General features: G+C 35.6%; 1 long non-coding RNA gene across 2 annotated transcripts; it reads left to right on the plus strand.

The window, feature by feature from the left end:
• The first annotated feature begins 10,295 nt into the window (after positions 1-10,295).
• Positions 10,296-12,055, plus strand: LOC113100023 (uncharacterized). 2 transcript variants are annotated; one of them, XR_003289560.1, is made up of 5 exons: positions 10,296-10,331; positions 10,431-10,492; positions 10,624-10,658; positions 10,842-10,913; positions 11,968-12,055. It is a non-coding gene; the product is annotated as an uncharacterized LOC113100023 (long non-coding RNA). The 2 variants fall into 2 exon arrangements; XR_003289559.1 differs by having other exon boundaries at positions 11,731-12,030.
• Positions 12,056-16,494: the final 4,439 nt, after the last annotated feature.

The raw sequence follows: 16,494 nt of genomic DNA on the forward strand, positions 1-16,494 counted from the left end.
CTTGGACCCCTTATGATCACCTTGATTTAAAATGCATTGTTTCAGTTATCTTGTGTGTCGTTGCCCACAACGCGATGGTGACAGGACTGTGAAATAGCAAACACGAGAAAAATAGGCATGACTTATTTCACATCCAGCTAGACAACCCTGTCGTAGCTGTTATCATAGCCCAGGCTTTTTATTAAAAAAGAAAACAGCAAGGGACCATGGAAAAAGACTGTTGCAGGTGTATTTTTTATGGTATTATTATTTTTATTTATTTTTTTTGCAGCTGGGCAGCTCAAAAATGTTGGGCACACAAGTACTGTGGCTCTTTTGCCCCATGGCCAAGATGGCCAAGCCAACATCAAAGTTAGTTCACTAACTTTTAATTCTAGTTATGTTGGCTTGGCAACAAGCCAACATACTGTTATGCTATTTAAACTTATTTTTATTATGTTGGCTTGGCAACAAGCCAACATACTGTTATGCTATTTAAACTTATTTTTATTTTTATTTTTATTATTATTATTCTTCTGAGAAAAAAATTCTGAACGCTCCTCCTCCTAGGGCTTTAAAGCCACAAGCCCCAAACTCGGCAGACACCTGCGGGATAGAGCGGTGGTGTGTGCTATATCTTTTCAGAGTGATCAGACTTAAAGTTTTTTTTTTATTAATTTTTAAATGTAAAAAAAGAAAAGAAAAATTGCGCCCCTACAGTTGCAATGAGATTTAGGGGGAGGAGAGCAGTCAGACGAGAGAAGAATCGCTGCTGCTCAGCTCAGGCTGTCTACACGGAGCCGACAACAAGCGAATTCATTCTTATTTAAGACCTTTTAAAAACGCGATTGCACGCAATCCACACGTTAGAACACACCAAGCGCTAAATTGAGATGTTTCTGAACTGTTTAAAGTAATAACATGATATATTCGCGGCAGCCAACTGCTCGCGAGCTGGCGATGTATTTCTCTGAACACTTGAAGTCCACAGATAATTTACAGCCTTTCACATTAAAACACTGCAGCGAAACGGCACAAAACAATTAGAATAATATATTATATGGTTTCAAAGTAGTTTTGGCCACTGTCACGCTGGTCTTAGCTGGTTTCTAACTGAATCATCAGCCTGAACGTCACAGTGAGCTCGCGATGTATTTCTCTGCACTTGAAGTACACATTTACAGCCTTTCACATTAAAACACGGCAGCGAAACGGCACAAAACAATTAGAATAATATATTATATGGTTTTAAAGTAGTTTTGGCCACTGTCACGCTGGTCTTAGCTGGTTTCTAACTGAATCATCATGCTGAACGTCACAGTGAGCTCGCGATGTATTTCTCTGAACACTTGAAGTCCACAGAGAATTTACAGCCTTTCACGTTAAAACACTGCAGCGAAACGGCACAAAACAATTAGAAGAATATATTATAGCCTACACATGAAAATGAGTGTTTATATGTGCTTGTGAGATTTCTCTGAACGTCGCAGCGATTGCTCAGCGTTGCATAACATGGTAAAGCAGGGAGCTACACTGAGACCAAAAGGGTCGCATGCATCACTGATTATTTTTGTACCTACTTATGTGTTATGCTATGATTTAATATGACCATTTATTAAAACAGAAATGTGTATTTTAAGAATATGTTTTATAACGTGCTCCGAGCATTCAACACATCAAGTTGGCTTCAGCCCAGCGCTGCGGGAAACTGAACTGAGCAGCTGATGACTCGCGTGTGCACGAGAGAGAGCCGCGCGTATCGCGGACAGGGACAGCAACACTGAACAGAGCTGTCGTTCAGGACGTTCACTTCCTCCTGGACCTGAACGAACAAATTCAAATCGCAGTTTAAATAAACAGAAAAAAGAGCGAAAAGCGAAAGAGCTCAATTCAGCAGCGCGGTGTTGTTCAGGGAGCAAGCAGAGACGCGTCTCAAAGTCTTCTTGCTTTTGTACCGACAACAAATACATACAAAATATGTCGAAATACCCGTGTTGGAAAGTGTGTTCGAATAAGTATGTGGTTATGTCTTAAGTGAAAGTAAAGATTTGCAAAAAAAAAATCGGATGTGTATCATCATAATGGATGCGTTTGTCTCTTAAAGGGACCGCGCCTAATTTACTAGCTCTGCTGTCAGAGTCTTTAATGTATGAAAATGAAAGTAAATCACTCACTGCTCTTGACTGAATTACCTTGTAGTACAAGAATTTATCCAAAGTCAATCCAAAAATCAGATAGAATTGTTTTACTAGTGGGCGCAGGCCACTAGTTCATTTATGTAAGTGAGTATGGCAAAATAGTGATCTGTGAAATATTATACCCACTAATTCTTCATACAGTAGGCTACCAGTGAAATTGATTTAAAAAAATTATAATTAAGGACCTGCCCATGTTTTGCTTAAGTGTTTCTTTCTTTAATTGTTAATGCAACCTTTTCACACCACAGACTGAACCAAATTAAGCATTTCTTGCTTGGTAACTGTTCAACAAAGTATTGATAGTTGTGTAAATATTGTCATACTGACAGTCTGAAGTTTTGGTTGATTCCATTACATATCTTTTTATCAAAGTTAACTGAAATTATCAAGATGAATTTGTTCTGAGTTATTGTCATATATTATTACCAGTTTCTAAACTACAGCAAATAAACTGTGATTATGTGAGAAATGTTGAAGGTGTCTGAATACATTTTGGTTTGATTGTGTATTTTATCTTACAGTGAAGACTATGCAGTGCTATTTTAAATTAACAAAAACAAACTTAAAAAAATGTAAACATTATGTAAATAGCACAAATAAATAAATAGAATGAACATACAGTACAAATTAAACAATTTTAAACAGTGTGTAACTGCATCATCTATACAAACCATTGTGCTTGGACCCCTTATGATCTCCTTGATTTAAAATGCATTGTTTCAGTAATCTTGTGTGTCGTTGCCCACAACGTGACGGTGGCAGGACTGTGAAATACATACACGAGAAAAATAGGCATGACTTATTTCACATCCAGCTAGACAACCCTGTCATAGCTGTTATCATAGCCCAGGCTTTTTATTAAAAAAAAGAAAACAGCAAGGGAGCATGGAAAAAGACTGTTGCAGGTGTATTTTTTTATGGCATTATTATTTGTATTAATTTTGCAGCGGGGCAACTCAATGTTGGGCACACAAGTACTTTGGCTCTTTTGCTCCATGGCCAAGATGGCCAAGCCAACATCAAAGTTAGTTCACTAACTTTTAATTCTAGTTATGTTGGCTTGGCAACAAGCCAACATACTGTTATGCTATTTAAACTTATTTTTATTTTTATTATTATTCTTCTGAGAAAAAAAATTCTGAACGCTACTCCTCCTAGGGCTTTAAAGCCACAAGCCCCAAACTCGGCAGACACCTGCGGGATAGAGGGGTGGTGTGTGCTATATCTTTTCAGAGTGATCAGACTTAAAGTTTTTTTGTTATTAATTTTTAAATGTAAAAAAAAAAAAGAAAAATTGCGCCCCTACAGTTGCAATGAGATTTAGGGGCGGAGTCGGGTTTCGTTTCACTTTTAAACTGGTTAAAAATACTGCTGCTCAGCCCAGGCTGTCTACAAGGAGCTCACAACGAGCGAATTCATTCTTATTTATGACCTTTTAAAAACGCGATTGCACGCAATCCACACCTTAGAACACACCAAGAGCTAAATTCAGATGTTTCTGAACTGTTTAAAGTAATAACATTATATATTCGCGGCAGCCAACTGCTCGCGAGCTGGCAATGTATTTCTCTGAACACTTGAAGTCCACAGAGAATTTACAGCCTTTCACATTAAAACACTGCAGCGAAACGGCACAAAACAATTAGAATAATATATTAAATGGTTTTAAAGTAGTTTTGGCCACTGTCACGCTGGTCTTAGCTGGTTTCTAACTGAATCATCTGGTTAAAAATACTGCTGCTCAGCCCAGGCTGTCTACAAGGAGCTCACAACGAGCGAATTCATTCTTATTTATGACCTTTTAAAAACGCGATTGCACGCAATCCACACCTTAGAACACACCAAGAGCTAAATTCAGATGTTTCTGAACTGTTTAAAGTAATAACATTATATATTCGCGGCAGCCAACTGCTCGCGAGCTGGCAATGTATTTCTCTGAACACTTGAAGTCCACAGAGATTTTACAGCCTTTCACATTAAAACACTGCAGCGAAACGGCACAAAACAATTAGAATAATATATTAAATGGTTTTAAAGTAGTTTTGGCCACTGTCACGCTGGTCTTAGCTGGTTTCTAACTGAATCATCAGGCTGAACGTCACAGTGAGTTCGCGATGTATTTCTCTGAACACTTGAAGTACACATTTACAGCCTCTCACATTAAAACACTGCAGCGTCCGAGCATTCAACACATCAAGTTGGCTTCAGCCCCGCGCTGCGGGAAACTGAACTGAGCAGCTGATGGCGCGTGTGCACGAGAGAGAGCCGCGCGTATCGCGGACAGGGACAGCAACACTGAACAGAGCTGTCGTTCAGGACGTTCACTTCCTCCTGGACCTGAACGAACAAATTCAAATCGCAGTTTAAATAAACAGAAAAAAGAGCGAAAAGCAAAAGAGCTCAATTCAGCAGCGCGGTGTTCTGGTGTTCAGGGAGCAAGCAGAGACGCGTCTCAAAGTCTTCTTGCTTTTGTACCGACAACAAATACATACAAAATATGTCGAAATACCCGTGTTGGAAAGTGTGTTCGAAAAAAGTATGTGGTTATGTCTTAAGTGAAAGTAAAGATTTGCAAAAAAAAAATCGGATGTGTATCATCATAATGGATGCGTTTGTCTCTTAAAGGGACCGCGCCTAATTTACTAGCTCTGCTGTCAGAGTCTTTAATGTATGAAAATGAAAGTAAATCACTCACTGCTCTTGACTGAATTACCTTGTAGTACAAGAATTTATCCAAAGTCAATCCAAAAATCAGATAGAATTGTTTTACTAGTGGGTGCAGGCCACTAGTTCATTTATGTAAGTGAGTATGGCAAAATAGTGATCTGTGAAATATTATACCCACAAATTCTTCATACTGTAGGCTACCAGTGAAATTGATTTAAAAAAATAATAATTAAGGACCTGCCCATGTTTTGCTTAAGTGTTTCTTTCTTTAATTGTTAATGCAACCTTTTCACACCACAGACTGAACCAAATTAAGCATTTCTTGCTTGGTAACTGTTCAACAAAGTATTGATAGTTGTGTAAATATTGTCATACTGACAGCTGTCTGAAGTTTTGGTTGATTCCATTACATATCTTTTTATCAAAGTTATCCGAAATTATCAAGATGAATTTGTTCTGAGTTATTGTCATATATTATTACCAGTTTCTAAACTACAGCAAATAAACTGTGATTATGTGAGAAATGTTGAAGGTGTCTGAATACATTTTGGTTTGATTGTGTATTTTATCTTACAGTGAAGACTATGCAGTGCTATTTTACATTAACAAAAACAAACTTAAAAAAATTTAAACATTATGTAAATAGCACAAATAAATAAATAGAATGAACATACAGTACAAATTAAACAATTTTAAACAGTGTGTAACTGCATCATCTATACAAACCATTGTGCTTGGACCCCTTATGATCTCCTTGATTTAAAATGCATTGTTTCAGTTATCTTGTGTGTCGTTGCCCACAACGTGACGGTGGCAGGACTGTGAAATACATACACGAGAAAAATAGGCATGACTTATTTCACATCCAGCTAGACAAGCCTGTCATAGCTGTTATCATAGCCCAGGCTTTTTATTAAAAAAAGAAAACAGCAAGGGAGCATGGAAAAAGACTGTTGCAGGTGTATTTTTTTATGGCATTATTATTTGTATTAATTTTGCAGCGGGGCAACTCAATGTTGGGCACACAAGTACTTTGGCTCTTTTGCTCCATGGCCAAGATGGCCAAGCCAACATCAAAGTTAGTTCACTAACTTTTAATTCTAGTTATGTTGGCTTGGCAACAAGCCAACATACTGTTATGCTATTTAAACTTATTTTTATTTTTTTTATTATTATTCTTCTGAGAAAAAAATTCTGAACGCTACTCCTCCTAGGGCTTTAAAGCCACAAGCCCCAAACTCGGCAGACACCTGCGGGATAGAGGGGTGGTGTGTGCTATATCTTTTCAGAGTGATCAGACTTCAAGTTTTTTTTTTATTAATTTTTAAATGTAAAAATTGTCTGAGAAAAATTGCGCCCCTACAGTTGCAATGAGATTTAGGGGAGGGGAGCAGTCAGACGAGAGAAGAATCGCTGCTGCTCAGCTCAGGCTGTCTACACGGAGCCGACAACAAGCGAATTCATTCCTATTTAAGACATTTTAAAAACGCTATTGCACGCAATCCACACGTTAGAACACACCAAGAGCTAAATTGAGATGTTTCTGAACTGTTTAAAGTAATAACATGATATATTCGCGGCAGCCAACTGCTCGCGAGCTGGCGATGTATTTCTCTGAACACTTGAAGTCCACATTTACAGCCTTTCACATTAAAACACTGCAGCGAAACGGCACAAAACAATTAGAAGAATATATTACACACATGAAAATGAGTGTTTATATGTGCTTGTGAGATTTCTCTGTCAGTCTGAACGTCGCAGCGATTGCTCAGCGTTGCATAACATGGTAAAGCAGGGAGCTACACTGAGACCAAAAGGGTCGCAGGCATCACTGATTATTTTTGTACCTACTTATGTGTTATGCTATGATTTAATATGACCATTTATTAAAACAGAAATGTGTATTTTAAGAATACGTTTTATAACGTGCTCCGAGCATTCAACACATCAAGTTGGCTTCAGCCCAGCGCTGCGGGAAACTGAACTGAGCAGCTGATGGCGCGTGTGCACGAGAGAGAGCCGAGAGTATCGCGGACAGGGACAGCAACACACTGACAAGCTAAACCAACATATGTTATTATTACCCGATCGGATCTCATTAATACATTATGTCTCAGGCCAAAGAACCGAGAGAAAGACGAGAGAAATGAGCACTTCATCAGCAGCCCATATGACAGCGTAATACAGTTTATGAATACTGGAAGGAAAAAAAGTCACGACAGCCTTTTAAATTAAAACAGTGCAGCGAATCAACACAAAACAATTATAAGAATATATTATAGAGATCAAAATGAGTGCTTGTGTGATTTTTTTTTTTTTTTGTCTTAGGTGAAAATAACATCCATATCTCCAGCTTCAGAGGACAGTGGTCGGTAGATCGGTCAAATCAAGTACACGATTACTTCAAAATTCATAATAGCTTGGCGAACATAAACTGTTGAAAAATAAATTGAAAATGGGTAGTATTAATGCTGGATTGAATATTAAAACCCCTTTACTGTCAAACATCGCCGACGGCCCCAGTTTATTATTGTTTCACTTTCACAGCACGTTAAACATCACTGGGCTACTTTATCTAGACAAACTGTGCATCAATTGAAAGTTTAAAGACTCAAGCTTCGATATTTGACGAATATTTTGATAAAACGTTGTTGCAGTGAGAGTTATTTAGTAATTTATGTCATGAGTGCAAAATAATAAATCCGTATTATGCAACATTTTGAATAGAAATTCACCACTCATTCATATTCAGTTACATATTTGATTAGTACAGGTGTTAGGGCTCATTAATAATTTATTTCTGGGCAGAGAGCAGTAAAAAGGACGAGACAAGAATCACGGCTGATCAGCTCAGTCATTGTCTAAATGGATCTCACAACGAGCGAATTTATTCTTCTTTAAGACCTTTTTAAAACATGTTATTACTTTAAACAGTTCAGAAACATCTGAATTTAGCTCTTGGTGTGTTCTAATGGGTAGATTGCGTGCAATCGCCGATATAATTTAATTTGAAAAGGTCTTAAATAAGAATAAATTCGCTCCCTTGGTCGCAGCCTTGGTCTGCGCTGATCTTCATTTACAAACACGTCATTAAAATGAACTGTAACTCCATGAATACACAACGAAGAGACATGAGAGATATATCTATAGAAAGCTTGACATGTTTACTTTTAAACCAAACAAGTGCTGCCGAACAAATATTCTGTGATAAAGTAATCCATATCAAAACAACGCAATGTCGTTTTTTCACGTCTAATGTGTATGGAAGGCCAAGAGGGTCAAATATACGTGAAAAATCAGCGGGTATTTAACGTGTATTTCACGTGTTAAATACACGTGAAGTAAACGTTAAAAATCAGTTTGAAGAGGTCAATGTCATTGGCTGCTGAGGACTTGGGTCAAACCACTTCTGTGAGCTTAGAGGGCTGTAGGCTGCCATTCATAGACAGGCAACCACCATTTAACATGCTATAGATCAGCTTATTCAGCCTTATTATTTAGTCTTTTTTCTTTTCTGTTTTGTATAGCCTATAGAAATAATATATTTAAGTTTCAGTTTTATGAAATATTTATTTTATAATAAATATTAATAAACATTTTGTGGTGATAGTATAACGTTTATAAAAGTTACAGTATTTTGTAATGAAACAGTACTTTTTGTTTAGCTCTTGACACGCCTAAGTATACTATAAATAGTGTCCCTTCTTAAATTTTTCAGTAATGTGTGATAACTTAAAATATGTTGTCAGTACTATTAAAATAAGATTAAATTGAATGGTATTTAGGAGATTATGGTTTTTGCATGACTTTTTTTGCATTCAGCTAGACAACCCTGTCTTAGCTGTTATCATAGCTTAGGCTTTTTATTAAAAAAGAAAACAGCAATGGACCATGGAAAAAGACTGTTGCAGGTGTATTTTTTTTATTTACATTACACTTACATTTATTCATTTAGCTGACGCTTTTATCCAAAGCGACTTACAATTGTTATATATGTCAGAGGTCGCACGCCTCTGGAGCAACTAGAGGTTAAGTGTCTTGCTCAGGGACACATTGGTATTTTATGGTATTATTATTTTATTTTTTTGCAGCGGGGCAACTCAAGAATGTTGGGCACACAAGTACTGTGGCTCTTTTGCCCCATGGCCAAGATGGCCAAGCCAACATCAAAGTTAGTTCACTAACTTTTAATTCTAGTTTTTATTATTATTCTTCTGAGAAAAAAATTCTAAACGCTACTCCTCCTAGGGCTTTATAGCCACAAGCCCCAAACTCGGCAGACACCTGCGGGATAGAGCGGTGGTGTGTGCTATATCTTTTCAGACTGATCAGACTTAAAGTTTTTTTTTTATTATTAATTTTTAAATGTAAAAATTCATTACCCATAGACTTACATTGTCTGAGAAAAATTGCGCCCCTACAGTTGCAATGAGATTTACGGGAGGAGTCGGGTTTCGTTTCACTTTTAAACCGGTTAAATAATACAATTTCCTTCAAACTGACAAGCTAAACCAACATATCTGATTAGTACAGGGGTTAGGGCTCATTAATAATTTATTTCTGGGCAGAGAGCAGTCAGAAAGACGAGAAAAGAATTGCTGCTGCTCAGCTCAGGCACGGTCTCAACGGAGCTCACAACGAGCGAATTCATTCTTATTTAAGACCTTTTAAAACGCCGATTGCACGCAATCCACACGTTAGAACACACCAAGAGCTAAATTCAGATGTTTCTCCTGATAACCCTGAAATTTACTTAAATTACACTTTCAGTTTTAATCATACAGATAAGAGCAATACATCAATCGAATCTGTAAAGGGTCTACTTTTTTTTGGATACAAACATAATAACAACAAAACTTTGTGCACTTATAAAATAAAGATAACAAACAAGGTGCAGCCTTGGTCTGTGCTGATCTTCCCCACCCAGCACCAGACGTCATTTGGACGTCGTTTTCTGGTCTAAATCAAGTCGGCCCGTCATGGCCATCTTTTAGACCAAAAAGCGATGTTGAAAATTGGTCTTCGTTTGGTCCGTCGGATTTGGTCCAAATTAAGACCAAAAAGCGACGTTGAAAATTGGTCTTCGTTTGGTCCGTCGGATTTGGTCCAAATTAAGACCAAAAAGCGACGTTGAAAATTGGTCTTCGTTTGGTCCGTCGGATTTGGTCCAAATTAAGCCCAAAAAGTGACATTTAACGTCTTTTTTTTTTTTTTATCCAAATTTAGCCCAAAAATAGATGTAAATGGGCTTTAGTCCAAATTTAGCTAAAAAAAAAAAACGTTTATTTCGCACCACAAAGCCATTAACATAAACTAGTGAAGAAATATATTAGACATCATGTCTGAAGCACTGTTAAATATATTTAAATATATTTTGAAAACACTTGGTCACGCGCTGTACTGGAGTCACCATGGAAACGGGGCTCAGCTCAACCGTCAGGCAGCTGAACGGACGCTGTCTCTCATGGTTGTTTTCACTAATTTCAGGTAAGTTTAATCCCTAAATTACAAAAATATTACATAAAAGTGTCCCTGAAACTTTCTTTCATGTAAATGACACGCTTTCGTTGAAAATGTACTTTATAGAAATGGTCAGTGTCTTCAGAAAAAGTCCGTTAGCATCTCAACTGTAATGCTAACTACAAGAGGTAACTTTATGTGGATTTTTCACAATATATTTCGCCTACATCAGCATGAATCTGTAATTTTCTTATATATGTGTGTGTTTATATAATATTTTCATAATATATATGTGTGTGTGTGTTTGTTTGCCTGTTAGTTATTTTGATGTCCACACTGTAAGAGTATTAATCGGTTAGTAAACCTAAAACTTTAAATTCTGTTATTATTCTTTTAATTTTTTTGTATAATCTGTAAATTAATTTTCTTTTCTGCATTTCACCTCTGCTATAGTTTATTTATAATAAACATGGCATTGTATAATAAATATTGTTGGATTAGACAGATTGACAGAATGACAGATTGTTTATGTGCTAGATTCTTCCATGCTGATGGCCATGCGTGTATCCAGCTGAAGAACATTTTTAGACATTATGAAACATATAACTAGTAGGTAATACCTCAAACATACACTACCATTCAAACGTTTAAGGGTCAGATTTATCATGTATTTACATTTATATTTACATTTATTCATTTAGCAGACTCTTTTATCCAAAGTGACTTACAGATGAAGACAGTGGAAGCAATCAAAAACAACAAAAAGAGCAATGATATATAAGTGCTATAACAAGTCTCAGTTAGGTTAACACAGGACACATAGCATGGGATTTTAAATAATATAATAAATAAAAAGAAAACAGATAGAATTTAAAAAAGAATAGAACAAGCTAGTTAGAGGTCTTTACACCTACACACACACACACATATATATATACACACACATACACAAACACACACACACAATTGCATAATAAATGTAAAGAAAATAGAATACAAAAAGATTAGAAAGGTAGTTAGATTTTTTTTTAAGAATAGAATTAGAATAGTGAGTGTTAAAGTTAGAGGGTCAAATAAAGGTGGAAGAGAAATAGAAAATATTATTTAAAAATGTATTTAAAATAAATATTTTATGCTCACCACTGCTGCATTTATTTGATTAAAATACAGTAAAATAGTAATATTTGAAATTACTAGGGGTGTCCTTGACTAAGGTTTTTCATTGTCGAATCAGAATTTTCGAATCTTGCCGATATTCGACTGATAGTCTAATCATATGTTTCGGGGCAGAATACACTGAGTCAAGTCAGACATTCGACAGTCATAATTACTGATCTTAACACACTGGTAAAATGTGTCATGAACACCTCGCAGATACAAACGGGGTAAATAATAGTTCATCATTGATAGATCTTTTCTATTTCAGAGACTGAAAATCATTGATAAACCACAAGGTAATTGTGAATAAACTTATTGGAAGAGGAATAATAAGAAGAAAAGAAAATGCATGTGTGATTTAATATTGCTTCTTATTTTTCAGTGTTGAAAAGTTCTTTCTTGTCATCTTTGTGCATTTCAGATGTTGTGCATATTTATGGATAAAAATTTTTAACGTTGTTTAACTTTTTAACATTATAATATTGGTTGTCTTCTCTTTTTTCAGAGTTTAGCTCCAACCCCAGTTAAGCAGACCTGAGCAGCTGATCAAGGATCAGCAGAAACTCTGCAGAACGCTGGTCCTCCAGCCCAGGATTGGAAACCAGTGTTGTAAGTCATTCTGTCTCTTTATAGTTCATGTTCAGAACATATTGCAGGAGATCTCCACATTGTCTCTCAAGGTCCACTTACATGCAGAGTTTTGCACCAACCTAGTGCAGTGCACCTGAACACATTAATCAAGGTCTTCAGTTTTACTAACTATAAGTCACAAACAGGTGAGTGTGATCAGGTGTGGACGTAAACTCTGGGGGTGAATCGCTCAGGTCTGTTGCTCAGTAGTCAGTGGTGAAGGGCTGCCTCAATCAAAATTTTCTTTTTACGGTGCACTGATAATTCGCTATAAGATTACACGTAATAGATTTTAAAACACAAAGCAATAATATATTTCAGCATAAACCTATCACTAGACAGGTAATGTCTAATCTAGTAAACGTTTCCAATTAATTTATGAATTAAATCTTGCACATACATGTAATAAAGTATTTATCATAATGTGCTGTAAATGGCATTAAAAGAAAGATATCAGTTTTACTGTTGTGCATTAATGTCAGTAGTGATGTTGTACAATGAGGACAGAAATAGTCACCAGTGTATAGTGAGCCACAGTGCTTACCAGTACCTAAATTAATGTACACAATATATTCACAACTTGGCAAACTGTGAAGCTGATTGAGACGTAAACTCTGCATGACAGTGGACCTTAAGCCAAGCATAGGTCTCTGCAGGAAAGTAATGGGAGTTAACAGATCAGGGTGTTTTTAGACCATGATACCTGATTGGCTGACGTAGTGACGGTAGGTTTAGGGGTGGGGTTAGGTAAGGGGGATCATTTTGATTGCATGATTTAGAAACACCCAGCAGTTTGAAAACACACACTAAGTCATAAACGCCCGCTTTTACTCTGCAGAGACCTATGTCTCACCTTTAGGGCCAGAGCTGACAACCCCTGACATACTGATTAGTTAATAATGCCTCATGAAGAACGAGTACACTTTATTTTGTACATTTTGGACAACCATTGTTTTTGTATTATTAATTTACATTTTAATTACTGTTTTCTTTCTCACTTTAGATGCTGGAGAAAAAACAGCGAGGCTAAAGCATTCAAAGTGGAAACATCTGCCGTGGCTCATTAATACAGAATTGGGAAGGAGCAGAAGAAGCAGAAGATCAGAGATCAGGCAGAGATCTACTGGTGCCCCTGTGGGAACCCCATTTACCTAATGTGTTAGTTAAACCAAAGATTTTCATCACTCATCTTCATGTTGTTCCAAGCCAGACTTTTGTTCATCTTTGAAACATAAATGCAGAACTTTTTAATGAAATGTGAGAATTTTTTATATATATATAAAATAACACATTCACAAGCACCATGATGCATCAGTGTTGCATTGGCGTGAGAGCTGGCACTTTTGGTGCTTTTGTGAAAATCCATTGGGGATTCATAATTTCTGAATAGATTATTTTTGCTGTTGTTGTTGTTGTTTGCGTACACAAGGCATCTGTTAAAAAAAAAAATCTTAATTTGTGTTCTGCAACATGGTTTGCTGCAACATGAGGGTAAGTAATTAATGACAGAATTTAAATTTTTTGTTGTTCTAATGTGGTTATAATTGGTCATAGTTTATTGTCTTGAAAAATTATATTAATACAGAAAGATGGATTAATTTGATAAGTTTATAGTAAAGACTTTTAAATTGATAAAAAAAAAAATCTAAATAAATACTACTCTTTTGCAAGGTCTATTAAAAAAATACTGACAAATGTAATGGTTTCCACAAAATATTGGCCAGCACAACTGTTTTAAACATTGATAATAATCAGAAATGTTTCTTGAGCAGCAAATCAGTATATTATAATGATTTCTGAAGATCATGTAACACTGAAGACTGGAGTAACTGTGTTAAAAATTCAGTTTACAGGCATACATTACATTTGACAATGCATCCACTTAGAAAACAATTATTTCTGTAGTTATATTTCACAATATTACTGTTTTTACGGTCTGTTTAATCAAAGGAGGCTTAAGATGTGATCAAGAATTTACATGAAAGATGTAATGTGTCAATAAATGTGTCAATATACTGTGAATTGTCTTATTTTCACTAATTAGGAATATGAAAAATAATTCACGGTTGTAATTAGGTCTGGAAAAGACGTCTTTTCACCTTTCACTTTTCAACCACCTTTAAACGTAATTTGGACGTCTGTTTATAGACGTCTTTTCGACGACCTGAAAAAGACGTCTTTTCACCTTTCACTTTTCAACCACATTTAAACGTAATTTGGACGTCCTTTTATAGACGTCTTTTCGACGACCTGAAAAAGACGTCTTTTCACCTTTCACTTTTCAACCACATTTAAACGTAATTTGGACGTCCTTTTATAGACGTCTTTTCGACGACCTGAAAAAGACGTCTTTTCACCTTTCACTTTTCAACTAAATTTTAACGTTGTTTAGACGTCTGCCAATGACGTCTTTTCGACGTCTTTTCAACGAGTTTTTGCTGGGTGGGTCATTTACAAACACGTCATTAAAATGAACTGTAACTCCATGAATACTCAACGAAGAGACATGAGAGATATATCTATAGAAAGCTTGACATGTCTACTTTTAAACCAAACAAGTGCTGCCGAACAAATATTCTGTGATAAAGTAATCCATATCAAAACAACGCGATGTCCTTTTTTCACGTCTAATGTGTATGGAAGGCCAAGAGGGTCAAATACACGTGAATTTTAACGTGTCTCTGTAAAGGGTCTACTTTTTTTGGATACAAACCTAATAACAACAAAACTTTGGGCACTTATAAAATAAAGATAACAAACAAGGTGTGCTGTCTGCAGCCTTGGTCTGCACTGATCTTCATTTACAAACACGTCATTAAAATGAACTGTAACTCCATGAATACTCAACGAAGAGACATGAGAGATATATCTATAGAAAGCTTGACATGTCTACTTTTAAACCAAACAAGTGCTCCCGAACAAATATTCTGTGATAAAGTAATCCATATCAAAACAACGCGATGTCCTTTTTTCACGTTTAATGTGTATGGAAGGCCAAGAGGGTCAAATACACGTGAATATTAACGCGTCAACAACACGTTAAATACGTGTATTTCATGCGTAGACAACACGTATTTAATATTATTTATTTATCGGCACTGCACAACATGGTAAAGTCATTTATATATTTTTTTAATAGCTTCTTAAAATACTATATTACTCCGATATTATATCCAATATTGTTTAACTCGTTAAATACGTGTTGTTTACACGTGAAAAATCAGCGGGTATTTAACGTGTATTTCAGGTTGAAATACACGTGAAATACACGTGAAGTACACGTTAAAAATCAGTTTGAAGAGGTCAATGTCATTGGCTGCTGAGGACTTGGGTCAAACCACTTCTGTGAGCTTAGAGGGGTGTACCATTCATAGACAGGCAAACTACATGCTATAGATCAGCTTATTCAGCCTTATTATTTAGTCTTTTTTCTTTTCTGTTTTGTATAGCCTATAGAAATAATATATTTAAGTTTCAGTTTTATGAAATATTTATTTTATAATAAATATTAATTAAAATTTTGTGGTGATAGTATAAAGTTTATAAAAGTTACAATATTTTGTAATGAAACAGGACTTTTTGTTTAGCTCTTGACTCGCCAAAGTATACTATATATAGTGTCCCTTCTTTAATTTTTCAGTAATGTGTGATAACTTAAAATATGTTGTCACTACTATTAAAATAAGATTACATTGAATGGTATTTAAGAGATTATGGTTTTTGCATGACTTATTTCGCATTCTGCTAGACAACCCTGTCGTAGCTGTTATCATAGCCTAGGCTTTTAATTAAAAAAACAAAACAGCAAGGGACCATGGAAAAAGACTGTTGCAGGTGTATTTTTTTATGGTATTATTATTTTTATTTTTTTGCAGCGGGGCAACTCAAGAATGTTGGGCACACAAGTACTGTGGCTCTTTTGCCCCATGGCCAAGATGGCCAAGCCAACATCAAAGTTAGTTCACTAACTTTTAATTCTAGTTAGTTATGTCTGTAACTGTACAATTTAACGTAATTATGATAGGTTTGCATTAATTAAAAGATTGGTGTTTGCATTCATGTGTGTTTTTATCAAGGTTTATGTTTTCTGCAGCATAGATCATTATCTGTCTATAAGCAACATTTATATTTTTACGAATTATTTTGCATTAATTATCAGAAAAAACAAAATTAAAATTAGTTATGTATTAATTGTATCATTTTACAGCCCGTTTTTGTTTTTTTTTTTCATTTAAAAAATGTTTGATGCAAAGTTGTGTAAAATATTAAAATATATGGTGTGAAAAACAATGATGAAACAAACTGATGTATGTGCACAATTGAGAAATGGATACTTATGAAGATAAATCACAGACCACGTCTCACAAGGTAAATATTTCTTAAAAAAAAAATAAATAAATAA

This window comes from Carassius auratus, unplaced genomic scaffold (genome assembly GCF_003368295.1).
Source record: "Carassius auratus strain Wakin unplaced genomic scaffold, ASM336829v1 scaf_tig00217103, whole genome shotgun sequence".
Classification (NCBI taxonomy): Eukaryota; Metazoa; Chordata; class Actinopteri; order Cypriniformes; family Cyprinidae; genus Carassius; species Carassius auratus.